Source organism: Aythya marila (genome assembly GCF_965140915.1).
Source record: "Aythya marila genome assembly, chromosome: 6".
Lineage (NCBI taxonomy): Eukaryota > Metazoa > Chordata > Aves > Anseriformes > Anatidae > Aythya > Aythya marila.
The window spans coordinates 24860453-24886179 of NC_139047.1; the positions used below are offsets into that span (position 1 = coordinate 24860453).

General features: G+C 46.4%; 1 protein-coding gene across 6 annotated transcripts in view; it reads left to right on the forward strand.

The window, feature by feature from the left end:
- The window catches only part of SEMA5B (semaphorin 5B), a 261113-nt gene that overhangs the window by 76405 nt on the left and 158981 nt on the right, over positions 1-25727 (forward strand). For all 6 annotated transcript variants that reach the window (XM_082763900.1, XM_082763904.1, XM_082763905.1 and 3 more), the window contains one exon: positions 3326-3386. The gene's annotated coding sequence lies outside the window, so the exon portion shown is untranslated. The remainder of the gene's footprint in view (positions 1-3325; positions 3387-25727) is intronic.

The following is a 25727-nucleotide window of genomic DNA, read 5'->3' on the forward strand; positions in this document are numbered from 1 at the left end:
CCAGATCTAGGGCAAGCAATATCACCCACAATAATAAAGCTTGCCTAAAAAACTTAGCAAGGTTTGACTAGCACACCATGGCTGGGTGTCTCTGAGCCTTGTTGGATGTCCTGGCTGCCCTCTATTTCCATGGGTAACTGTGCCTGGCCACTTCCCTTATGCTGGGAGGCTGCAGGAGATGTTAGATCACTGTTCTGGATTTATTTCTGCCTCCTTCATAGCAGCCCGTGCTGGTAAGCCAGTGGCAAGCTGGGGAAGCAGTGCTAGGCTGGGTGGCCACCACTGGGCCAGTTTAGGAGATGGGTTTGTTGGGAAGGAGAAGACATCAGTGTTGCTGCTCTATCTTCTTGGTGGTTTACATCATTGCCCAAATGAGACCCAACAGCTTTTTTTCCATTTCACATTAACCCCCACCAGCTCCATGTTTCATCATTACCAAGACCGTAAGGAAAATCCCAACCAGAGCTGTTAAATTCAAACTTTTTTTTTTTTTTTTTTTTTTGGCTCAGCCTTAATTTCCTGCACACACCCATAGCTGCGGGGGCTTTAAATAGAGCTTTGAATCATGAAATTCGGAGAATTAGGCTGGGCTGGAGGGAAGGGCAGTAGACTGGGTTAGAGGCAGTTTGGGATTGGTTCGCAGTGCAGAGGTGCGTGTCCTCAGGGACCTCGGGCGAGGTGTTTAATCCACCCGCCGTGCTGGGCTTTGTCGGGCTGCAAAAGGGCAACAACACCTCCCCGCCTTAAACTGGGTAAAACACGTTACAGGAGGGAAGAGATTCAGCCCCTGTGGTGGCTCTGGCACAGCTCCACCTCCAGTGTCACAGAACGTGAAGGTTTTTGGGGTGTCTGTGAGCGGTGTTGGGCCTGTGTCCTGCAGGGCCAGGGGAAGGCAGCGCGGTGGCATGGCCGGGGGACAAAATGGTGGCCGCGGCCCTGAGGTGCCAGCCTGGCCAAAATTAACTTGAAATGAACTTCCAGAGTCCCGAAAGTTTAAGACAATCCCGTCTATCGACTGCTTTAATGGAGAGGTAGGAATGGCTTCGTGCTGTAACCTGAGAGGGAATTCAAACATCTGACAAGTAATTTCAGGAGAAGGCTCAGTTTCTTGCAGATCAAAGGTGAGTGTAGGGAATCCTCTATTCTCTGGCCAGAAGGGAGCTGTTATGCTTAGCATTTGGCAGTTTGTAACCCCAAAATCCTGCTGGTGATCAAACCCAAGGGTTTCTGCCGTCCAGTGGCTTACATTTTAGAAGAGACTGCCAGTCCAGGGGGTTTGAGCTCACAGATGCATCTTACTTTCTTACAACCTGATATTTTGGGCTCTGATCTGCCACCGGAGGTATCACCGAAAAAAAGCATCACCACTGTTGTCATTTTAAAGAGTAAGAGAAAACTGGTAATGAGGGCTGAATCTTTTTGTGAGGTGATCCCTGGTGTTCCCATGGATTTCCCACCTTCAGGATTCAGCCCTGGCAGAAGCTGTGGAAACTTTCTCATCTTCAGCCCTCTCCTGTGACTGCTTCCACAGGGAAAGACCAACAGGAGAGGGAAGGAAATAGATAAGGGTGCATACATGGGTCACAGTCTTAAAATGTTTCAAGAAGGGACTGCAGGAGCATTTTCTGGATTAGAAAAATGTGATGAATGAGACTCCTCATAGAAAACAATTGCTGCAGTCCTCTTGGTGAACTGGGTGACTGGTTCTTCTCTTACTGCAGGTTTGCATTTTTCAGATGTTGCTATAATTGTGATTTTTCCTTTTCTTTTTTCTTCTTCCTTTTTGTAAGAATCACACTACGTACAAACCATTGTTCAAGTGCGATTTACCAGGGTGGTGACAGGTCTGCCTATGGCCTGTCCCTGAGCATGACACCTTGGCGCCAGGAGCCCTCTGCTATGACACAAGGTTTTGGCACATCAGATTTTAGTTTCCCTGGAAAAACCATTTTGTCTTTTTAGAGCCTCCGCTCCTTGTGTGTGATGTAGAGCTAATAGCATGTGCTCCTTCTCAGGAGCACGGTGAGGATAAACCCATCTGGTTTGTGAATGCTCAGACATTGCTGTGATGGAAGCCATGTAAATATCTGGATAAATGATTTCAGTGAGATCGGCTGTCGAGCATAATAGGTAGCAGGGTCAGAGTCTATTCACAGTGAGTCATTTCTTACTGGCTGAGTGGGATCTGTGCTCACAAGCCATTGTGCAGAGACATCCTCTGAGTTTTGCTGTCTCTGTCTTTTCCCTGCCTACATGTTCAGCTCCTTGATCTCTTGCCTGGAAGTTCCAGGGGGCAGGGACAGCTGCGTCCAAGGGCTGCACAGAGCTTAGCACCAAGAGTTCAGGCACAGGGTAAGCTTTGGGGAGCTGCCACGATGCTGAGCTAAAAGATCTCTTATTAGAGAACAATCTAGAATTTAGCATACTTTGATATAATTTTTGCCTCTTTACTTTCACGGGGTTAAGATGGAATTGAGGGTTTTGGACCAGACAGATGGGTGGAAATAATGAAGATAACCTCTGAGATGTGAGTTTCTTGAGCAGATTTGTTCATTTTGTGCTTTGCTGTGGGATCAGCACCCTCAATGTTTCAAAGAGCAGGGATATTGCTCACAGCTAGCATGCTCACTGTCTGCCCTGCCAGGCTTGCTGTGAGACCTGGGGCAAAATGTGTAGGCAGCATTCACACCTCTTCATCTGGCTGCAGCTCATGGATTGACTTGAATGGTTTAAATAGGTCTTTACTAATCTGGATCTCTGACTACATCGGTGAGTAGTTCTGCTGACAGAACAGAGCATGCAATAAGCTCAGGCAGGGGTGAGTGATAAGGCGAGTAGATGAGTGGTGGAGACAGTAATCTCCCCACGCAGAACGCTGCAGTGGGGAAGGAGGTGTGTGCTCACAGCCTGCATTTCTCACTGGTGCATTTTCCCCTTGGAAACTGGGACGAGAGGATTCCTTGGCTCTCCTGGGAGGATGAAGTGGTCAGTAGTGTGCAGGCAGGGCTGCACAGTTTGTAGGTTAGATTGAGTGTGTTGAAATATTTATTGTTTTACAAACATTTGCTGCTAGCAAATCTGTAGGTTCAGATTTTTGCAGAAAGCAAACATGAAGAAAGAGGATTGCAGCTGAAGCAAGTTTTGAAACAAACTTCAGATGAGCATTAAGGAAAATTTTTACATTACTCCGTGGTTAAATTTAAATAATATGTTTGTTACATTTTGTTTCTAAAATCATGCCAAAATTTGACATTAAATTCTTTTCCCCATCAGAAGACATAATTGGAAATATCCATTGAAGACTTGCTTTCTGATGTTTCCACAGGTTACTAAGGATTTTCCCTGGTGCGTGACTTCGAATATGATACTTCAGTAATGCAGAGGCTGTAAGTATATAATATGATGTTTGCAACCCTTCTTTAACAGCTGTGTTTATACTGTTTCTAGATCTTTGCTAAACTTTGCTAGACTCTACCTTGCCATGAGCTTGCAAGAAAGTGGCTGGAAGAGGAGGACATGGTTCCAAAATGGATAGTGCCATTTTAGACACTTTGCTTTATGAGCTTAATGTTGTCTTATTTAAGAATTCCTATAATGGTTGTTTAATCTGCAGGAAGAAAGCCCAAGACATCTGTCTGTATTGCTGGAAATGCCACAAGTAGACAAAAATAAAAATACCTCATTAGAGTAGATGAGCAGTGAATAAAATGCAATGATACGTTACCAAAAGCTGGCATGGAGTTGGTTCCCAGGCACAGAACAAAGGCCAAAAACCTTATTTTGCTTGTGATAGCACTAATTAAAAAGGCCTATTAGAAGCTGAATGAATGAAATGGAGGCTGCTGCCCTGATCATGTAATTGTTGGCCATCAGTCACCTGGTGTCAGAGTTGGGTATCTGAGGAGTCTTATCACAGAGGGAAGCTTTTGTGCAATTCCTGGATTGAATTCCTGGATGTTTGAAAACAGTGCAATTTCTGTCTCTTCCTCAACTGTTCCCATATTTTCCTTAGGTGAATTAGTGAGCTGTGAATTTTGGTAGCGCTTTCCTGAATCCTGCATTGTTTTCCCTAATCAGTTCTCTCAGATCTGCTCAATCTCCATTTAATTCAGTCAGCTACTCAACATCCAAACCATTTGTAATAAAGAGAGTGCTAATTTTTCCTTTTATTTCAATTGTAGTTGATGGCTTTCGGCAGGTGTTATCATATAACTCAATCACCAGCCACTGGAATTTGTAATTTAATCAATAAAGGAGGCCATTTTTCTCAAGTAGATCAAAAGAGAAAGAACTCAAGGAAAATGCTCAGTAAAAGGAGAGTGAAGAACAAAACAAAGTGATAGGAACTGTGGTTTGCACTTAATAGCTTCACACCCTGGTGGCTATATCTGCCTGGCAAGCAGCAGGCAAAACAAATACCACTATTTTAGAATTAATGAGTGTAATGATTGTACCTATGCACTCATCTTGCAAAACCTAGAGGGAAAACTGTAGATGTAACTTACATTGCTAAGGCAAGTGCCTTGAACCAACTCCACCGGGCTGAATGGTGTTAGCAGCTCTCTGCATGAGCATTAGTGTTTGCACGAGGAGCTTGATATCAAGGGATAGACCAGGAAATGAAACTGTGCTGTGCCAGATCCTCCAGCTCTTCTGCTCACACCCCGTTGTGTCACTGTGGTTGCTTGTGCAGAGGAGGCCATCGCTGTGCCAACAAGGCACTGTTGACGTACTCGCTGAATGGCGCAGAGCTTTGAAGCACCGGGATCTACCTGACCACAATAAAGGGTGCCTGTGGCTCTGTGTACCTGCTCTGTCCCCTCCCTGTCTTTGCTTCTACTGCTTCTGCTACCCCAAAGGAGCGGGTGGTGCTGGCAGGATGAGGGGATGGATGGTCATTACCAGCAATGAGAGCTCTCTAGGTTTCACGCCCGGGCCCATTTAAGAAGTGCAGTGTCCAGAAGAGTGTCTCTGCCAGTTCTGCTTCAGGCCTGAATTTTCTCCCAAACAGGAAGGTTTATTTTGCTCTCAGCCTCTGGAATGCAACGTGCCCTTTTCACACTCTCAAGAAGCTTTGCATGAGGCCTGGGAAATCACCTGTGCTGGGTCACAGCTGGGAACCTGTCCTTGGCTCCTTGAGGAGCCAAGTTTCAGAGGGAGATGGCCTGGACAGGTCTCTAATATCAGGCCTCCAAAAAGTCACCCATGGGTTTGCTGATAAATAGCTGTTAAGTATTACGGTCTCTGCTTGGCAAGGTCTGCAGAGCTGAAGATGAAACGTAACAAAATTATTCATCCGGAAAATGTTAAGGTTTAAAATTACACTAAATCGTTTGGTCCTTAAGGGACATGAAAATGCTGATTTGTTTACGTCCCTCCCAAAGTTCCACGGCCAGCACTGTAGCCATGATCACTGCAAAGGAAATGTTGAGTCAGCCATTGGAACACGCATCCTAGGGGATTTTAGAACATTTTTTAATTGAAGCAGACACATAAAGTAAAGAAAGTAAAGAAAGGCTTAAGAATACAACATTTGGGGGAATTTTTAACGTGGTGTGTGGCATTTCTCTCAAAGATTTTAGTACTTCCCTCGAGTGCTACTCTAGATTGAATAAACAGGTATTTAGAGAGTCTTCGGGTGCTTATTTTCAACACGGGTTGCCAAACTTTTCCTGTGGCAGGCACTTAATTTCATAAGACAATAAGGCAATCAACTGATGAACTCTGCAGTGAATAATCTTTAAAAAGACCACCAGATGCTCTAAAGCAGAAGCTATTGCTTAATTGCAGTAAGAGATTTGTCTCGGGGTTTGTTAAGAGTTGAACACCATGAATTGAAGAACTCCTGGACAAGTGTGGCAATGAAAGGGCTTGGTTCTTGTTTCTCAGCAACTTGGCCTTGTTGGAGCCTGCTGAATTCAAGTCCTGCTCCTGTTCTCTGCAGCTGTAGCAGAAGGAAAAGTTTTGGACAAGAAGAGCGTGAAGTGTGCCAATCAGGCAGCTACAAAATTTACAAAACTGCAACTGGCCAACTTCTGACAAATTACACTCTCTGCCCTTGGAAACTATCAAAGAAACCTGATGTTGACTAATACGAGCAATACTGTAAATTATATTGGTCTATCCTTTTTCATAAGCCTGTGTTTAAGCTTATTCCCCAACCTTTCAGCGGTGCCAAAAGATTACCAAACGTGCACCATATGATGGCTTATGATTCCTCCTTCCTTCTGGTGCCCACCAAATAATGTCATCAAAGTCGGCGCAGCTCTGCCTGCTGTGTTTGGCCAAATATGAGAGCAGAATTTCTCCCACTGAGTGGCTTAATGTGCTGTATTTGAAGATTGACTTTTTGGAGCAACCAGACGTTGGCTGGCCAAAGCAATCAGTGTTTTGCCGACCCAGGCAGCCTGGGGAACCCAACTGTAAGAAGTCAAAAGCTTCTGATGAGGACTGAGGATGAAAGCTTTTCTCAGGATTGATTTGGCACTCAAGAGCTCAGCGCTTTGCTGAATTGGAGCATCCTCAGAAATAAGCCATGGCACACGCAGACTGCCCCTCTGTCCTTGCCACAACACGGACTTCCTTTTTACCCAAAGAAAGAGAAAATAAGTAGTACAACTTTCAGTGGTGTTTTGCACAAATCTTTTCTGCAGAGCGGAATATTTGTGGGGTGGGAATCATGCACGCGCATAGTGTATTCAAAACTGTTTACATATATGGTCTTTCATATTTTTCCCCGAATATCCCTTGCTTTTAAAGTGCTGAAACATTTTGAAGTCCTTGGCTTGTTTTATTTCTGTCCTGCTCCCAGCACCAAACCACCCATTGCAGTGATTCCAGCAGATGAGGCATTCGGAAAAAAAAAGAAAAAAGGATGATGTAGGCACTTTTAGCTCATCTCTTAAGGGACATTGAGTTTTGCTTCCCCTGGTTTTTGAGTTCAACAGGGTGCAGAAGGATGGGGTGTCATTTGGCTATTAAAGATTTTTGTTTTCCCAATCATTGTGAAGTAGCATCATTACCACGGGCAAATTACCATGCTTCACTGTGCTGTGTCCATGGCACATTAGGGGCCCTTTCCCCTTGGTAAAGCTGGGTCTATTCTTCTGTAAAATGAGGGGCCCATTGGCAGTTCTTTGGCAAGTTAGACAGAGGGACTATTTAATGAGAGGGAGAGTGGTCTAATAAGGGGGAAGAAATTGAACGTGACAAGTGCAGGGAGAGATAGCAGGAGGCTGCTTTATAAATCACTGCGTAATTGGGCCAAAACAGTTATCGGTTTTCGCAGGGATGGGGAAAAAGGAGGCTGCAGTTTTGGGGTAAATGGGCAACGTGATTTTTCCAAACTGCATTTTAGAAAAGCCAAGCGCTCCGTTCCATTTCTCCTCTGCGCAGTAAGTGCTGGGCTTTCAAACTAATGGGAACTGGTTTGCATTGCTTAATTTTCTTCTTCGAAATGCTGTATTGGCTTTTGGTGCAGGAATTGGACTTCTGCTTGAATATGTCTGGATTTTACAAATAGGCTTTAGTTTAATAAGATGAAACCAATTAACTGGAGAAGTCATTGCCCGTGGATTTTACAAGTGCCTTTTTTTTGAAACATTTGCTTTTTCTTGAAACATTTCATCACCCTTTTAAATGTTCCCCTTTCTTTCCTTTGCCACCGGTGGCAAAGCGCTGGGCTGAATTTATCCCCTTGTTCCTTTTCCTGGCCCCAGCCATGCTGGGGGGCTGTGTGTGTGCACATGCATCTGGTTATTTCCGTCTCGCCTTGCCCCGCTGCCGTTCGGTGCAGTTCACTTGTGGCCTGAGGAAAAACAGAGCACGCAAGCTATGAAAAGGTGTTCTTAAAAGCTTGCTTAAAGTGGCACAGGACCCAGGGGCTAATGAGCAATCTCTCAAAACCAGGTGTTAATGCAGCCGCTGAAGCTTGTGGAGCAGCAGAGGCGCTGAGGAAGGCGGGAGCACCTGGGTGTTATCCCACTGCGTCCCTGGGAGAGGAAGCATCTCCTGAACCCCCCTGCAGCCCCTCATCGTGCTGGCTTTGCCTTGTGAGTGAGGCTGGGGACAGGGGCATGCCGTCCCATAACGGTGCGGAGGTCTGTGGAAATGAGGTCTGGTCTCTGCCTGCCTTTGTCTGAGCGGTATTGCTCCTTTGATTACCTCTCAGGATATTTTACCTCCGTCCTAAGTAATTAAATGGGAGGGAATTTGGCATGAGGCCCCTCCAGCCTCCTGTACCCCTCCATTTACATCAACGCGGCCTTGGGAGCGCTGGGTGACCACGGGACAGGGGCGCACACTGAGGAGTTAGAGGATTTCTCTTTCCATTACCTCACCCTCCCCGCTGCCTCCCAGCCTTGCCTGCTGCAGAAATTGCAAAGGATTTTAACTTCGGGGAGCTCGTGGGGTGTAACCAGGCCTGGGGATGACATGGTTTTCCCTGCTCCCCTTGGCACTGCACAAGTGCAGGCACCAAGGCTCTGCTTTAGCCCCTCGTAACGTTGCTAGTTTGCTTTATTACCAGACCATGCAGTGACTAAAAGATGGCACTTTGGGGTAAAAAGGGTGCCTGTCCGTGTGGCGTATGACGCATGCAGCTGGCTCTTGCAAACAGGCATCTCCGTTCACACGAGCTTTGCCCAGTCCTTCAAGGAAACATCTGTATCATCTGAAAGAACAACAAACACTCATTTTCGGTAATGCGAGCGCCTTTAATTCTCATCTTCCGCAAGCAGTGGGAGCAGCCTTCAGGGCAGTGCCCTTTCTGCGTCCCCGCTTCCATTTAGCAGCGGTTCTCACATCTTCAAAATACGCGTGGGCACTGCACCAGCAGCCTGACGTCGCTGGTAACGCTGTGTGTATTGACCGTACAACTGACAGTGGAGCCGAGGGAAATGATTAAGTGGATGATTTTAAAGGAGATGCCCCGTCCAGTGGAGTGTGAACTTGCACACAGGCCAAATGGGTGCTTCAAGCCCCTCTGGATTTGGGAGAATCTCTGATCAGCTGCATGGAGCTGGGAGTGATGCTGCCCTTTCCAAAGGCCCAGGATTCGGCAGCAGCATCTGCTGGGCTGCGTCCAAGCTTTTCCACCCTGATTTCATTCTCACTTTTTCGGCCTTTGTTGAATCCCTAGGCCGTCCCTCATATTAAAACGACCTGATCCTTTCATTTAAACCTCCTCCCGTTCAAAGAAGCGGTACCGACACCACGTAAGTGCTTTGTGCTATCCAGTTTTGTCCTGCATTTGTTTTAAAGCTTCCCAGGAACCCTTGGCTACTTCGCGCAAACTGTTAACTGGAGGGCAATAATTTTGTCTGGGTTTTGTCACAGAAATTCAATTAAGGAGGATTATGAACACAGTTGTAGGCCTGTTTCATTTACAGTTGCAAATGAAACCCAGGCCACACACTGATCGTTTATATAGGCGCGGGGATGCCGTGTAGCTTCGAGTGGCTGGACTCAGAGCTACCTGCGCGATCCTTTGTGCGGCTTCCCTGACTGCACAGCGCAGGGGAGGGGGGCTTGCAAAATGAATAAAGAAGTGACAGAAAGGCAGGGAAGAAATCACCACGGGGAAGGGCTGCCCCCGCTGCGTTTCCCTGGGGGGCACGCTTCCCATCTACATATAATCAACTCCGTGGGGAATTTCTCCTTCCTCAGAAATCATATCCCGAAGGGCAAGAGGGAGTGGCCCGTTATTTATTTATTTATGGCTAACAAAGAGCAATATTCCCTTCTCCTGGCCTTGGTTTGGCTCCAAGTCCCAGAGCCACTGGGGGCAAGGCATACGGTTTCACTTTTTGCTGTTATTTCTGGGTCATACAAGCCAAGATTTTTATACTTTTTTTTTAAGCTTTTTGAGTTTTTCTGCAAGCTGCTGAATTCCCCAGGTGGGAAAAGGGAGAGGAGCTGGGAGGGAGGAGAGGACTTTTACTAGACTGGAGCCTGGCTGCTGGTGGACGTGGCATGTGTGTGGATAACGCAAAAGAAGGGATTTTGTTTATTTTGTAGGATGCCTTTGTTAGTTACGAAGGGCAAAACGAAGGCACAACATCTTTTGATGTCCCCTGATGAAATGTCTGTATTTGTAAAGGAGCAATATGTCTGAGCTTCGCCTTGGAACAAGAAACTGGGGAATTGCTTTGCACCGCTCGGGAGATGGGTGAAGGGCACGGCACGTGGTCATCTCCTCCTTACACGGGCTTCATCCCACAGCTTTGGGTTCTGTCCCTTTGGGTTCTGTCCTCAAACCCTCTGGCAGGACCCCCCGATTTCCCTGGGGTGCTGTGCCTGAAGATGCTGCGGATGTGGGCTCCTGTCCAAACAGGGCTCAGCTCTCACCTGCTATGCTTTATCCCTAAGGAGTTATCACCGCTTCACAGGTGGGGAAAAGAAGTGCCCGGGGGTGGAAAGGCAGCCCCAGCTGAGTCAAGAAGAGGAGCAGCCAAGTCGCGGCTCCCCACCCACTACCCCAGCTCCCGTTATCCCCTGCTAGCGAGCACCGGGTGCCTGCCAAGCAGCCACGCACCGCGCCTTTGATTAAAGCTCTCCTCGAGTACACTCTATTTAACAACTCCTTTTCCCCTCGGTTCTTGCTTTCTTCCTGATCCTGCAATTCCAGGAAGGGTTTTACCGTCCTTACTTTGGTTTCAACTCTGCGCCCAAGAGGCTTACTGGATTCTTCACCAGATCAGGGGAAATAAGCTCTTTTGTTTCTAGCTTTAGATCAGATACTGTTTCCATACACCTCTCTCTATACAGCCTTGACACTGTTGAAGCCTGAAAGAGAAGCAGGCAGCTTATTAACTCTCAAAATCTTCAGCAAAATGCACTGGAAGTGGTGCAGTGAAGTGTGAATAACATCTACCTTTGCTCCAAAGCCAGGGCAGTTCATCCCAAGGCGAGGGGCTGGTCGAGCTCCTTGTATGCTCCAACCTTTGGCAGTGCTGCTCTCAGCCTGCTGACGTACCAAGTGCCTCACTGCCTAGCCCAGCTTGCAGGTGAATAAAGTAGGGTGAGATGATTCTCAGCCTATGTGTCAATCACATGTTTTATATTTGGTAAAGCGTATAAAAATAGTCCTTCCTTAGCATCGTTCAATCTGTAGGTAGTGGAGTTAGATCCTTAGCCAGCATAAACGAGCTGAACTTGAGTGCTGAAGAGCCGATTTTGATGGAATAGCTTCTGCTTTGCTCCAGTTCAAGGGGAATCAAATCTCCACGGCGTTCACCTGGGGTTGTTCCAGTAGTACCCCTGAGCCTCATACCAAAACCTCAGCCAAGGGACAGAACGAGAGGCTGTGTCAGGTAGGCATGATGTGATATGATGCCTCCTGTTTTGCATAAATTGATTGAGATTCATGACATCTGGCAGCGTTGCCCTCTCAAAGTGTAGTGGAGGCACAATCCATTCAAACCTGCTCTGATGGAGAGTGAAATGTTGTTCACGAGCCTAGTTTAAAAATTGTATCTGAGGCTTTCCCTCCCATGGCTGCTAACTGCTTTAGCACAAACAATGCACACATGCAGTAGCCATTTCGGCAGTTTCCCTGGAACTTGCTGTACATTTTTAATTATTTCTTTTTTTTTTTTTTTTTAATTGAAACAAGCTTTGTTTTCTTTACACAGAAGAAAAACTGTGTAGCTGAATCATAAAGCCAGATAAAGTATAGTAAGCATGTGTGGACTGAGGTCCTTTTCAGACAAATAATGACTTTATCTGCTTATAATGGAAGAATTGAAAGAGATGTGGGAAAGAAAGACTGAAACAACTGAAACACACTCGGGAGCTTGTGTTTCAATAATGACAAGGAGGCTGACCATTAATATGGGAATTAATAACCCTCCAAAGCCACCTCGTTGGAGCAGCTGCAGTCGGAGCTGGCAGTGCAGAATGCAGACGCTAATTCTCTTTCCGATCAGCTAAAATTAAATGTTTGTTACAGCTTTATGTACGTTCACTCGCAGCAGGAGCCGTTTTCCTTCCCTTTAGGCGAGCTCAGAAGAGGAAGAACATTTAACAGCCTCGAACCACCCAGTCTGCGTGCCATATGTATGTGCCGCTGAGCCACGCCGGGCTTGTCAGTGCTGACTGTCCCTGAAAGGTGGCATCGGGGTGGTTTGCAGACAGTTGGTGTCATTACAGGCGCTGGAGCAAATATGCTAATGTTGATCAGAAGGGGAAGGTTGGAAATTGTAAGTAAACAGGGAAGATCCATCATGCATTTTCGCAGATGATAAAAGGCTGACGGTGGCAGTCTGCTTATCAAATAACTAGACTTACTGAAATAGTCTGTCCTCTCATTAAATTGTTTGCTTTTTATGTTTTCATTTTATTTTATCTGAGGGTGTCTGTTGTGTTTTTTTTTTTTTCTTTTTTTTTCTTTTTTTTTCTTCCCCAACCTGCTATTACTGCCATGGCAAACTGGCTAATTTAGATCATTTCTTCTGTTAATGCTTAAAAGCTGCGCGGGGAGCGGCGTGCCGCTGGCTGATGGAGTGGGACCTCAGCACAAAGCCAATCCCTGTCAGGAAATCTGAGCTTCCTGGAAAACAAATTATAAAATCAATGCAATAATTATAAGTTTGTTCCTTGCAAGATGATACTGCTCGTGGAAGTGTGACTACACATTTCCTTTAGCATAAGCCTGGTGCCGTCAGCTATGCACGGAGAACGGGGTAGGGTCGATCATTTCTAATCACCGGAGAGAAATAAAACGCAGAAACAAAAATGTTGCTAGCATGATATGACATCCCTGTGCTGAAGGGACCATTCCTTTCATGGCTCAGCGAGGCACCGTATTCTGTGGTTTTGTTCCCAGGGGAACAAGCTGCTGCTTTCCTCCTTTTTGAAGAAGTTGGGAAGACAAGAAGCGAAATATTAATAATTGAAAATGCAAGTTACAGTAATGCCATTTGCATAAGGAATTTGTCTTGACCCATGGCGAATATCCACTGCTAGCTGGGGAACAGATCACCAGAGGGACTGTGGGAGCCTGATGGATCCAAACGGCTACCTGGCATTAAGCATATTCCTTAAATGACTCTTAATGTGGCTCCCCAGGCTGGTGTTCTCTGTCTGTAGCCTGCCCTTTTTCCTGGTGGGCCTGAGATGCTCTCGAGAGGCTCAGTTTCCCCAGCAGTAACTAGACATTAGCATGGAGGGAGGGCTTTTAATCACAGGACGCAGGGACAAATCCTTCCTCCTGCAGCATTTGCTTTCAGGTTTAGCAGTCCCAGTGACCTTCACTGAGAAAGTCCTTCCCCAAACGCAGTTTAACAGTGAGCGGCACAGAGTTCACCCATCTGCTGCAACAGGGGTTGAGTTGGCTCTACTGAGATTTTAGCTCACAGTTTCAGAAATTATGGTGGTTTTTTGTTCGTTTGTTTTTTTTTTGGGGGGGGTTGTTTGTTAAGCCAGATGCTTATGCTGCAGAGCCACACTTCCTTGCTGTTTTGAATGCTGGTGGTACTGAAATATTACTCATAAAGTGCACACACTGTTACGATTCCTGACTTTAACTCTTAGCATATTTATAGGCCTCATTTCCATTTTTTGTGGTCTCATTAATAGAACAGCAATAATAAATTGAAATGTTAATGGGGGATCATTTCACCAACAGCAGAAGGTATTAACGAACTTGCTAAGATATTTGAAAGGAAAATAACTTTTTAGTAGTGTAATTTTTTTAACCATAGCCCCTGATTGTCTCCTTCCAAACATGTGTAATTGTGGTGGTTTTGACATTATTAAAGTCATTTCATGTGGACTTTTTAAAGATCAGCTTCCTGATGTCTTGCACAGGAGATGGACCGTGGGCAGGAAATCCAGTAGGGGCAGCCGTTCCCAAAGTTGAACCGTGAGCAGACTTAGCTGTAGTCACGAGGGCAGCGATAGAAACCCAGCAAGCACCTTATGTCCGTGTGAGTTAATAACCTTCATTAACACAGCACCAAAGAGTGGTCCTCTGTGTAGGAAGCGGGCCATTCGCATCCCGTTATGAACTGCTTGGGGACAATGTTCAGGTACGGTCTCGTTTAGGAGTTAAATTCCACAACAGACAAGGAATTGTACCTTAGAGGCACAGATTTGTGGAGGGACCCTGAGAAGTCTCTTAACTGCCCTGTATCTCACTTTTCCCACTGGTAAATTGGAGGGCTGTTATTTAATGTAATGTAAGAGGGTTTTAGGCTTTGTCAGGTAATAGCCTTGAAGAGTTTAGTATCTTCTGAGGGAGAAAGGTGGCATTATCCATGGCCTTTCCCTTGTTGTAGCCCTGTGTTGGAGTTATTTACAGCTATAAGGACATTGTAAGTACATGTTTAAAAGCTGAAAGCTAAAATTTGTAACAACAACAACAAAAACTGCTGAAAATTTGCATTCTGTCCCTTTTGTTCAACTCTTTTGCTGCTTAAATCTAGAGGGCTTGTTACCAATGGGTTTTCATCTCTCTGAGAACATCCACGAAGGCTTTTTAGATTTTGCTTACCTAGAAATATAGTAGAAGTTCTGAGGTGGGCTGGCAACTTTCTGCCCACCCCTCTTCCTCGCTTTTTGTTAAACAAAGGTTTAAAGGTACTCGAGTGGGTTCAGAATTATGTTTGAACTGGTTGTTTCCCATGAGAGAAGGGAGACTGGCACTTAAACGTGTCATTCAAGCTAATCATAATCAGGAGCCTACTGACCTAGAAACTTCATGGAGTCTTGTGAGTACAAGTATGTGCAGGGCTTTGAGAAAATGGGAAAACTGTAATTTTCAAAGGAGAGGCAGGATTGGTCTACTTCTCTCTTCCTTTGTAGCTGTCATTCATTAGAAAATGACTTCTGTGCAGTCACTGTCTTGCTTCCATGCAGGGAAACTGCACGAGCATGAGCCCACTGAGCTAAGCACGGGATAAGCAAGTGCATATGGAAGTAAGCAGAAAAATGTCAATGCAGGGACATTTGAAGCAGTAAAAAAAATAAGAAAAAAAAAGAGAACACATAATCTTACTGGTAAATACTCAGAAAACCAACTAGAAGTATTATATTACTTTTTTTCTTTCCTTTTTTTCTTTTTTTCTTGACTACAGCTTGATGCAAAACTTGACAAAACAAGTGGGAGACTCCACAGAGGAGCCTGAGTTTTGGGCAGGGACACCTGATCCTCACTCCTCTCCGTCTCACTGCAACACACTGCTAAGTGCCTTGGGCAGATAAAGATATTTTCAACAGCCAAGGCACTGGCAAAGCAAATTTAATCTGCTCTGGCAGTCATGACTCTTCCACAGGAAGAGGGGTAAACAGTTGCTTCGAGCAATATGACATGGATATGGATGTGGACGTGGTATCACACAACCAAGTGTCAGGGGGTTATATGTTGAGTAAGGTGACGTTTTTATACAGAGAAGTGGTTTTAAAATGCTTATTCCAATTTGCTGTGTCATCTTTTAAGAGTCTTGCTCTTTAGCTGAAGTTCTATTAGCTTTAATTTTCCCTGGTTTTATGTCATTTAAAGCTCTGTGCGTGCAGACTCAGTTCAGGGATGGAGGTGGAGCACAGCTGGTGGAGTGGGGGAGCAGGGAGGGAGCCGATCTTTCTAAAGCAGCTAAACTTGAAGCCAAAAAAGATACTGCATTTATAATGTTCCCATTCTTCTCAATACTTAACAAGAAAAATGATTGTGTGTGTGTGACGTGAATATTCAGCACAGAGCTTTGGTCGCTGACCGCTCTCTTTTCACAGCCATCCAACCGCACACACATTCCTGGGGGATTACCTCACTGCCAGGCTCCTCAAAGTGTGGGATACGCCGAAGCCGACCAACTGCTAAGCTCCCTTCTGCTCGCTGTGGTGCTGATTTTAGGCAATGACCTTTTAAAGCACAAATCCAAGCCTTCATCTACCCCCAAAATGATTTTTATTTCATCCGCTAGCTAAATGGAAGAGATGCTGGGAGTGGAAACAGGGTAGAGTCAGTAGGTTACGTGTAGAAATTCCTCTCCAAGCTTTCCACTCTTTGGCTCTAAGCACTCAACAACTTTCCAGCCAGGGAATGTTTGTCCCTTCCTTCTCTCTCTTTCTCTCTCTTTTTTTTTGTGTCCTTCCCTTGTTTTGCATATTCTGACACACTGTTTACTTCAGTCTGCGGCTCCCACTGCTTTGTCTGCTCTCTCCGTCTCACAATTACACAAATAAATCACTGAGGAAAATTTGCATTTGATGGGAATTTTTAGGTGATATTAAGTTTTATGGGCAGATTATTGCAGATGCAAGTTGGCTTAATTAAAATGAATTTTCATTTGTGACACAGAAGTCTTATTCAGTGCAAGGCTATTTTTTTCTTTCATCTCTCTTGCTATGAAACATGCCAGTGGATTTGAAAACAAGAAGATGACGGGTCTCAGAAAGCATCACCTCCATTGTATCAGAATACCTGCTTATGCCAAGCAGAGCAGATCAGCATCATCACAACCCGAACGGGTAATTTATTCCAGGAATTTTTGAAGAGCGGGGCCGAACGCCAGGCGGCCAGAGCCCCAGGCCCACGTGTGTTGCAGCTCCATCTAGCTCGCTCCGTCGGTAACTTGCCTCCCTCTGGATGAAGGATGAAGTTTGGCAAAAGAATTTGGATCAGGTGAAAGCTGATTAAAAGCTTGTCCAGTGTTTCCATGCCCTGAAATGCTGTAGCAATTGAACGTGGCTTCCTGCCCCTTCCAGCCTTGCTGGATTTGCCCTTGGTGAGTGCAGGATTTCTCTTGCCACTCACTGCTCGTCCTGGGAGGGCAGACCCACAGCGCTGATATGTGGGGTCTCAGCAGGAGTTTTGCCTTCTTGGCTATTGCTCTGGAGCAAGAATGGCAAGTTACAGTTTGACATTGCCACGCCGATAAATACAAAATAATGATAATAAAGCTGGTGCCGCTCCCCAACATGCGTGAGGCACTGATGAAAGTGCTAGTTTCAATTTATTTATTTTCAGGCTGAAGATTTCCACACTTGCACAGCTCCCTTCACTGCCATTCTCCATGCAAAGGGCCTGCGTGCCCCTGAGACTGATACCGCATCTGCTCCTCTGCAAAGACAAAGATAAACTGGTTCATGGTGCGTTGTTATTTCGCTTGCTCTTCAGCATAAGAACAAGCAATAAGAATGCATTTAAGATGTTAATGAAATTAATGAAAGCCAGATCTCGAAAACAGCTGAGATTGTTGACTGTCTCAGGCAGATTTGTACTTCATTTTAATTACAGATGAGCCAGTACCAAAACCCTGATTAGAATTGCTCCATATTTTGGATCCACATCTCTCAGCTTTGCAGTTTGGACCAGTTTCCAGGGTTTAATTTTCCTCCTGTTTTATTTTTCCTTCTGGTTTTACTCCAGGTGTTTTCATGTTTTCATTTTGTCTCGGAGAAAGACTGGCCTCAGAGAAGGACGGGCGACCTGCTGCCTCGAGTCCCGCCGGGACTTCAGAGGCATAATTTGGTAGCAGGATGTGCTGATACATGCTGGGGGCATGAGGACTGGATTCTGCTTTGATAAACATTTCGGTGACGTCTGTGCAGGCGGGTTGCTGGCGTTCTGGCAGCTCAGTAAAATAATATGAAAGTCCCCCAGAGGTTAAATGGCAAACAGCTTTCTCTCTGGCCTGAAATGGCCTGGGTTGCTGACCAGTCCCCCAGCTGCAAATCTGATTTATGGATTGTTACCGTGCCCTCGCCTGTAACGCCAGAAGATCCCACCGGTGGTGCCGTGTTCTCGGCTTGCACCTGTATCAATTCCATCTCAGAATTTATACTTTGATTAAAAAGGAAAGCCTCTTGGAGACAGTGTATGAATAATGAACAAATTCCTTTTCTTATCTCCTGGATATACAGGAACCCCGAGCCTCTCCCTGGGGACAGCCGATGATCTGAACAGCCCAGTTAGAAACTTCCGAGGCAGCCAGCACCCAGGAAAGGCTGGCTGAATGTCTGTGTTCTTTCATTGCTGTACTCGAGTCCCAGGAGCAGCATTACTTTGCGCCACAGGTAGCGTGCTCTGTGCTTTTAGGGTATGTTGAGAACAGCACCTGAGCACAATGGCTTTAAAAACAGTGATAAAAGAGGGAGAGGAAAAAAATAATTTACATTAAATGCTACAGTGCTTCATTTACACAATATAATAAAAAGCAAATTTTGTGATTCAAGTAATGATTGCAGGTTATTAAACTAAGCCTTAAAGACTATAAATGAAAAGCTTTTAATAAGTGATGAACATGGGTGATGATGTGCTCGAAAATAGAGAGGATCTGTATTAGTTTGACACGTTTGTTCTCTACCCACCCACTTCCCTGCTACTTCACTCAGTCCCTGGATCACTCTCACAAAAAATGTGAGACAAAGCTTTAGCTGGGGAACTACACGAGAAAGCATCACCTGATGGGCGTTTCACCGCTTGTGCCTCTTGCCAGGGGTTCCTTCTGGCTGTCCTCGGGCCATGACGCCGAGCAGGGATGTGTGATCCAGCGGGGAGGTGGCAGAGCAGGGGCTGCTGTGCTGCTCGGCACGAGCAGGGACCCAGCCCTCACCCCTCAGCCCGTAAGGGTGGCCGAGCTCTCCCTCTTCAACTTGCCGCTTCCCTTGAGTGGAGTGCTCTGCTCGATTTTTGCCTGAATTATTAAAGACTGATGAGGTTTCCAGCCTAGAGGTGGCTGCGTTTCAGTGATGGATGAGTTGATTCTTGTACAGATAGAGTAATCAAGGCACTTTTAAGCGTCTTTGTCGTGAAAGGCACAATATAAATGTGAAATATTATTTTGTGCCACGCAGCTGCTCAAATCTGAAATACACATTATGTCTTGGTAATATAGACAGTACTTAAGACTGTTAAATTAAACTATTAAAGCCTATAGAAAAAACAGAGATGACAGAGTGCAAATTAAATCTGAATTATCGTTAACTTGCTGTGCCAGTAGTTTTCAAACACATTCAGACTGACCTGGAGGAGAGCAGGGGGAGTGGAACGACATTCCCACCTCCTAATTGGAGTCATTATCTGTGCTTTTTTACCACGCTGCCCACAACAAGGGCACTGCGGGGACAGCAGGGACACGGGTCGGGCAGGAGGGTGCCCGTGGAGCACGAGGGACGCGCAGGGGTGTGGTGAGCATCCTGCCACCTTTCTGATGCAGAGCCAGGACACGGCCAAGCAGTCTCTTTGCCAGACAGAGAGTTTTTAAAGGCGGTAAGTGACTGCAGGCTCTCTTCTGTGCAGCTGTGCTTTAAGAAATGCTGGCGTCCCAGGGACGTGCTGCTGCTACCTGCCCTCATCTCTCCACGCTGGCATCCTGGCTCCTTTGGGGGCCCTCGTGGCGACACCAGGGTATGTTCTCAGACAATTTGTCTGGTTCATTTATATCTACTTGCAAGTGATGAAATTTTCACAGCTTCCTCTGGAAGTCTATCCCTGCCCCAGTCTCTAATAAACACTGCACGGTGCATTTTTAAATTAAGAGTTTGCCTTTGTTTTCCTCATTTCATTTCTCACGATGGTATCTCTGTGTACCTCTAAAAAATCCCTTTCCATCCTTAATCTTTACAAGCGCTTGCAGGCATGTGTGTATCTGTTTGTTGTGAGTCGGGCTCCTGCCAATCCATCAGTTTGCATTTTAGAGCATTTTTTGACAGCAGAAAGTGATTAATTTTCAAAGCAGACACAACCTTTAATCTGCAGAAAAGGAAACAAACTTTCCCCCTCTCCTTCGCTGATTGAATCTGGAAATGAATGAATGATACCCGACTCAAATGTGTTTCTAAAATAGTTTTCATTAAATATAATCGGTCACCGCTGATCATCAAAAGTGTCTTGAAGATTGGCCTGTATCTGTGTGCGGTACTAAAGTCAGAATGAGCTCAGTGATCGATATTCATCCAACTTCTTAATCTGCTCAACAGTATTAAATGGATTTTCCTAACATCCCTGCAAAGCAGGGAAATAATGTAACTCTTGAGTAGAAATATTAAAGCTGGAGGATAAATGTGATGTCCAAAGCAATGCCAAGCAGCTCCTGACTTGTATCTCTACCTGTCATCCTGCTGTTTGTCATCATCAGATGCAGTTACCGCTGGGGAAAACTTCCAGGTATGGGCAAGAAAACCGTGGGGTGGAAAAATTGGAGGAAACATCTCCATCTGCCTTCCCCTCCGTGTGCTCAGGTAGTCCCAGGTCTGCCAGCTGCTGGTCACCAGTGCCTGGACCAGGACTAAACCCGAGCGTACACACAGGTCTAGCTCTGACGATAACTTGTGGGTTTTGTGTGGGTTTTGCATTAGCTTTGTCAGCTGTTTGGGCTCCTATACAGAGGACAGGAACAGATCTCTGTCCTTAAGACCATCCCTTGCTCTACTGCTAAAATGTTTTCCCTGCAAGGGGATAAATCTTGGTCCATGAGAAACTAATCTCAGACCTGCAAGTATTTGACATACTGCTGCACTACAAAAATCCCACTAGCTCTATAAACCTGTACGGGCAGCTCCCTAATGGCTACAGCTCCGTGTTCCTCCCCAGACTTGCTGTGGAAAGTCTTTTGGATTTCCCTGCTGTAAAACTGGAGGGTAACTACCAGTGGTAGTTAGTTAGTTAGTTAGTTAGTTGGTTAATTGAGTTATTTAAGGCCAGGCCTGCTGCTGACCATTTGTCTGTGGCTGGGACTTCTGGAGAGATTTGACTGAATGACCGAGAAGAACCTGAATCATCCAGTCATGCAAATTAAACTATTTCGGTAATATGAGGGCTACTTTTCCTGATCCATAGTAATTGATGAGGCTCATTATATGTTAATATCACTTCTTTTTTTTTTTTTTTTAATCTTACATGTAATTTGCTATAGTGTTGCGGTGTGAAGGTATAATTAAGATTCAGATGGCAATTTCATTCTAGACTGCTCTCTGCAGTTGCTTCAATAAAAATTAACACTTAGGATGATATTTTCTCTAAAGGCAGGAAAAAATATTCTTTCTGATTCTTCAGATAGAAATCCACTCACCCGTAACCGAATTTTCTAATCGGGAAAAATTGCCAAACACTACCTCTTGCCATCAAGCACTGCCCTGTGCCCCTTGTGAAGGTGCAGCTTGCAGGGTTCAGCTCCCAGATGCACAAAACCCGAGCCTCTTGTGCTTGCAGCTGTGACCAGCAATCAGTTCTTCCACCCCTACGTTAAGGTTTGCTATCAGGGTGCGTGGTGCTGATGCCTCCAGGGGCCAGCCACGCCGAGGTCTGCATGGCCAAGCTGCCTCGCGTGAACCCATGTGAAATTTCACTGCAATTTTGCTAGGCTTATTACACACACACAGGGTTCATCTGAGGCTTGCAGGGGGCAAAAAGGCAGGCAGCGAGGGCGGGGAAGGCACGTGTGGGTCTGTCTGGGTGCTCGTGCGATCGCCTTGTGCTGGTGCTCCCTTTCTGACCGCTCTGCAGGCTCTGGTGCTACGTGGGACGTGGCGGCTGCCTCCCAGCTGACTACACACATCAGCCTACGGCGGGGATGGGACTCGCTGTTGACAGGAAAGCTTTGGAACATAGCGTATGAAAAGAGCAAAATGAAATGTTTCTGTAATATAATGCGAGGACAGACAAATGTGGGTGTACATGAAAACATTCAGGCGAGTCTGCTGACATGGGCGGGAGGAGGGGAGGAAGGGAGTTGCTGTGTTTTTGTAAAGCAAATAAAACAGTCACCGCGCAGGTAGCAGCAATTGCTGAAGCAGAAGGCAAAATCTCATCTTTTTTTTTTTTTTTTTTTTTTTTTTTTTTTTTTTTTTTTTGTAGCAATCTCTTTTTGAAGCAATCGTTTTGTCGCCGTTTCAGTTAGGCTGACATCAGGTGCTTTACGAGCTGCATTTCAAAGGTTTGCTGTGTCGGCTGCTTGGAGAGAGCCGGCACTGGCGCGTGGAGCCCCGTGCCCTGTACGGTTTGAGCTGCAGGGGCCTGGCAGCAGCGTTGCTCCCCATTGCCCCAGGACCCATGTCACCAGCAGCAGAGGGAGAGGTAGATGTGGCCCTTTCTTCCCTTGCACAAGGGCCGAGAGCAGTGGTGGGGCTCAGCCTGAGCTGCACCCAGCTTCTGGCCAAGCCGTGGCAAGGTGATGGAGCAGGGCCACACGAGAGGAAGGAAGAGGTGGGAGTTTAAGCACTTGTGTAGGAGACAGGAGCTTCTTCATCATCCTGCTCTGCGGCGGGGAGCTCTGCGTAAAGTCACGGAGCGTCTGTGTGGCTCAGTTTCCCCTCCTGCAGTTTGGAGAAGATCTTTCCCAAAGCCACTGTGAAAATGACTGCATCGCAGCGATGCTGTGCTGAGGGACCACAGGAGTGCCTCAGAGAGACAGCCTTCTGTCTGGCAGATGCTGTAAAGATGGAAAAAGCAATGCAAAGATTTGGCTGGGCTTCGCACCATGTGGAAAGGCAGGATGTGTCTTTCAGAAAGGAATTTATCGCCGCGCTGTAGTTTTGAAGGGCTGCAAGCGGCGTGGCTCAGACCCTGCCCTGGCCTAACTGCATCTCGTGTGCTGTGCGTGGTCGCGGGCGGTTTGTGTCGCCTGTCCATGGAGGTAGCAGAGGTGGGGACACGCTGTCTCTGCACCATGTGTTGCACTGTAATGCGTATTTTGGAACCGCGCCTGCTTTTAATGTATTGTACCTTCCCCTCGACGGCTTCCTGACTAATGCTGTGTGCTCACCCCGAAATGAGCAACCCTCACAGCAGCTGTCAGGGAATTTTTGTATGTTCTCCACAAAGACCCTCTGAGGAATTCCCTTATTAACCAGCCGAGCTAGCAAAAGCACCTTTTCCTGCCAGAAAGGGCAAAAAGCACAGAGACCCGAATACTTGTTTAGTGAAATCCTGTTGTAGTGTAACAAGACCAGGCCCTGGGAGGAGACCTCATGCTGGTGCCTGCTGCAACCAGACTCAAAATAATACTGGGCAGTCTGGAGCATGAAACCTTTCTCATCCTCGCTTTGGCCCTTCCGCTGATCTGGGAGGCAGGGGAGTGTTGTTTCAGCCTTCGGTGCGTTTCAGTCTTGGTCTTGGGGAGAGAAAATACCAAACTCCCTTCTAAGAGAACAGGTGAGGTTTATCACAAGGTGCATCTCTAACTTTTGGTCACTGAGTAGAGCAGAGCAGGACTTTTTGGCCTGGAAAAGAGATGGACTAAGTGGGCACGTGGTGGAGGCTCAGCAGGCAGGATGCAGGTGAGGAGGGAGGAAAGAAGAGGAAGGATTTGGCTCCAGGGAATGGATCAAGGCAGTGTTTTGCTTGCTGTGTTGTCTTACAGCTCATCTAAAGGAGCGTTGCTTAGATGATTGCTGTTGGAGGGAAAACGTGTGAGAAGACCTGGGGGGGATGGTGGAAGAATTGGCCTAGAAAAGTGCTGGGATAAGGCGTGAGAGGAGCAGAGAGGCAGAACTCACCTTCTCGAGAAGAAGGGAGCAAAACGGTCTGATTTGGATCAGAGGATGGCATTAGGGAGAAATGCTGGGTCTGAGTGGCACATGAACTGATCACAGAAATTAAGACTATTCATTTCAACGGCAGCATGAAAATGTGCTATCTGCTTTTACTCCATCAGCCTGATTTTGGCCATTTTTATTCCGAGTCACTGCCAGGGGGTGTCCTTTAATGCGGCCCTCTTGCACTGAATTCAGGAGCAGGGCTCTTTGCCGGGTCTAAGTCTTTCCATTGTGGTATTTCTCTCCTAAGGGAGCGAAATTGATTCCCAATAAAGCAGCTGGTTGATTTTTCAGATTCTAGCACTTGCCTATTTGTTTGGTCCTTTGGTTTTCCATTTAGCAGGCTGCTCTCCCTGGCCTGCCTGTAAATGACTTCCACCCGCTCTGTGGGACGGACGGCAGCTCCACCACCGGGCTGTTGCCCACTGCACCCCTTCTCCCACACAGGCTTCCCACTGTGTGGTTGGTTATGAAAGCTAATGAAAAGCATTGTGTCTCCCTCCCCTTCTGCAGATTTGATTTTTATTCACTTTGTCCCTGTCTGTCAGGACTGGATGGGTGGAAAAGGAAGAGGAGTCGCTGAAACTCTGACCCGAGTCCACTCTGCTTTACTCTCCCTTATCCCCCTGAGTGAATCGAGCGCTTTTTTCATACCCCTGCATTTTCCTTACGAATCTTTTTTCCTCCCATCCTAGGCTTTTGTTCTTGTTGCCTCGACTCCTTTTGGCGCAGGGAGATCTACAGCCTTGAGGCATTTCCTATTTTAGTGAGTGTGTTTGGCAGTATTAAACATCAAAGCACGATCTAGGCCAACAGCGCAACGCGTACCTTGATATTTCTTGTTTATTCCTGATTAATGTTCACACACTCGAGCCAGCCCATTCCAAGCTAGAACATTTTTTTCTCTGTCTCTGACCATTGCAAACTCTTCCTTTTATGTAGAGGGGGAAAATGTGTTTTCCTCCTGCTTTTTTGAGGCAGTCGGTAGCAATCCAGAGGCTGGGCTTGGAAGCTGGCTGATAACTTTGCTCATAACACAGGGCTGAGCGAGACAAAGTCTATTCCCCAGAGCTACTTTGGTTGTGCAGCACTAGGCATTTGTTTGTGAATGATGCAAATCCTGTGCAGATGAAAAAGTGAGCGTGGCTGCATCTGGTATCCATTGCGATTTTTTAATACTTCTCTGAAGATAACTTTAGTTCAGCAGGAAGCCGGTTATTTGGCACACCGTGTCCTTCTCGTGGGTAGTACGTCCCTACAGGACTCCAGGAGGCTACTGTCAAAACAATTAAGGGTGCATATTTTAAGCAGTGTTTTCGAGGGAGAGCTGCAACTCTCCTTACGAGTTAGGAGAACAGGAGCTGCCATGCCAGGTGAGACTGGCAATCTGTCCTCTCCGATGTGCTGCCGGTGATGACGTTCGATGCTTGATGCTTTAGGGAAGAGGCAAGAAACCATGACGTGGCATAAGGGAGCTTCCTCTTACACCCGTCGGAGCAGGCTGCCGCCCTGAAGCATGACGAGGTAGCTGAGGCAGTGGCACGTCGCTCGTGGCCGATGTCAGAAGTGAGCTGTCGGTGCTGCAGGACAGAGCAGAGCTGGGAGCAAAGGCAGCTGGCGTGGCGTGGTGTGCCTTGGCCAAGTGTGGTGCCAGGGAAGGTCGGGGTGAGCTGAAGTGGGACAGTGGAAAATCTCCGTTTTCAGTACATTTTTAGCACATACAGGCCATACAGGCTCGTCCTTGCCTTTAACTGCATAAATTAAATAAATGATTTGTGCAAGCCCATAGGCGGATATTACAATAATGCTGGTCGTAATTTGCTTAGCATAAAATAACGCTTTGCTCCTGAGTTCTTACAGTCTATCATGAAGCAGCACAGACTTGTGAGCCTCTGAGCTACCATAGAACCTGCATGAAAAATAGGCGCACTTTTTCCTCATTACTTAACTAACCTGATTCTGCTTTCAGCTTTGCTGTTTGCCCCTGTGAGAGTGGCTGGGATTCTGCTCTTTTTCCCCGTGTACCCGAGCCAGCAGAGCGATCGCTCAGTTTGATCTCCTAACAGTGTGGGAGATTGGGGCCGCTCGACTTCCTGTAATTTCATGACCCCACCACCTACCGAACGGAGAAGCAGCACCGAAATGCTGCAGGCTTCAATCTGTAGGATGTCAGCATTGCTCTGGAATATCCTGCCTGGAGAGCGTCAGGCGCGAGCACTGCCAACCCTGACATCACCCACCCAGGGAGGCTG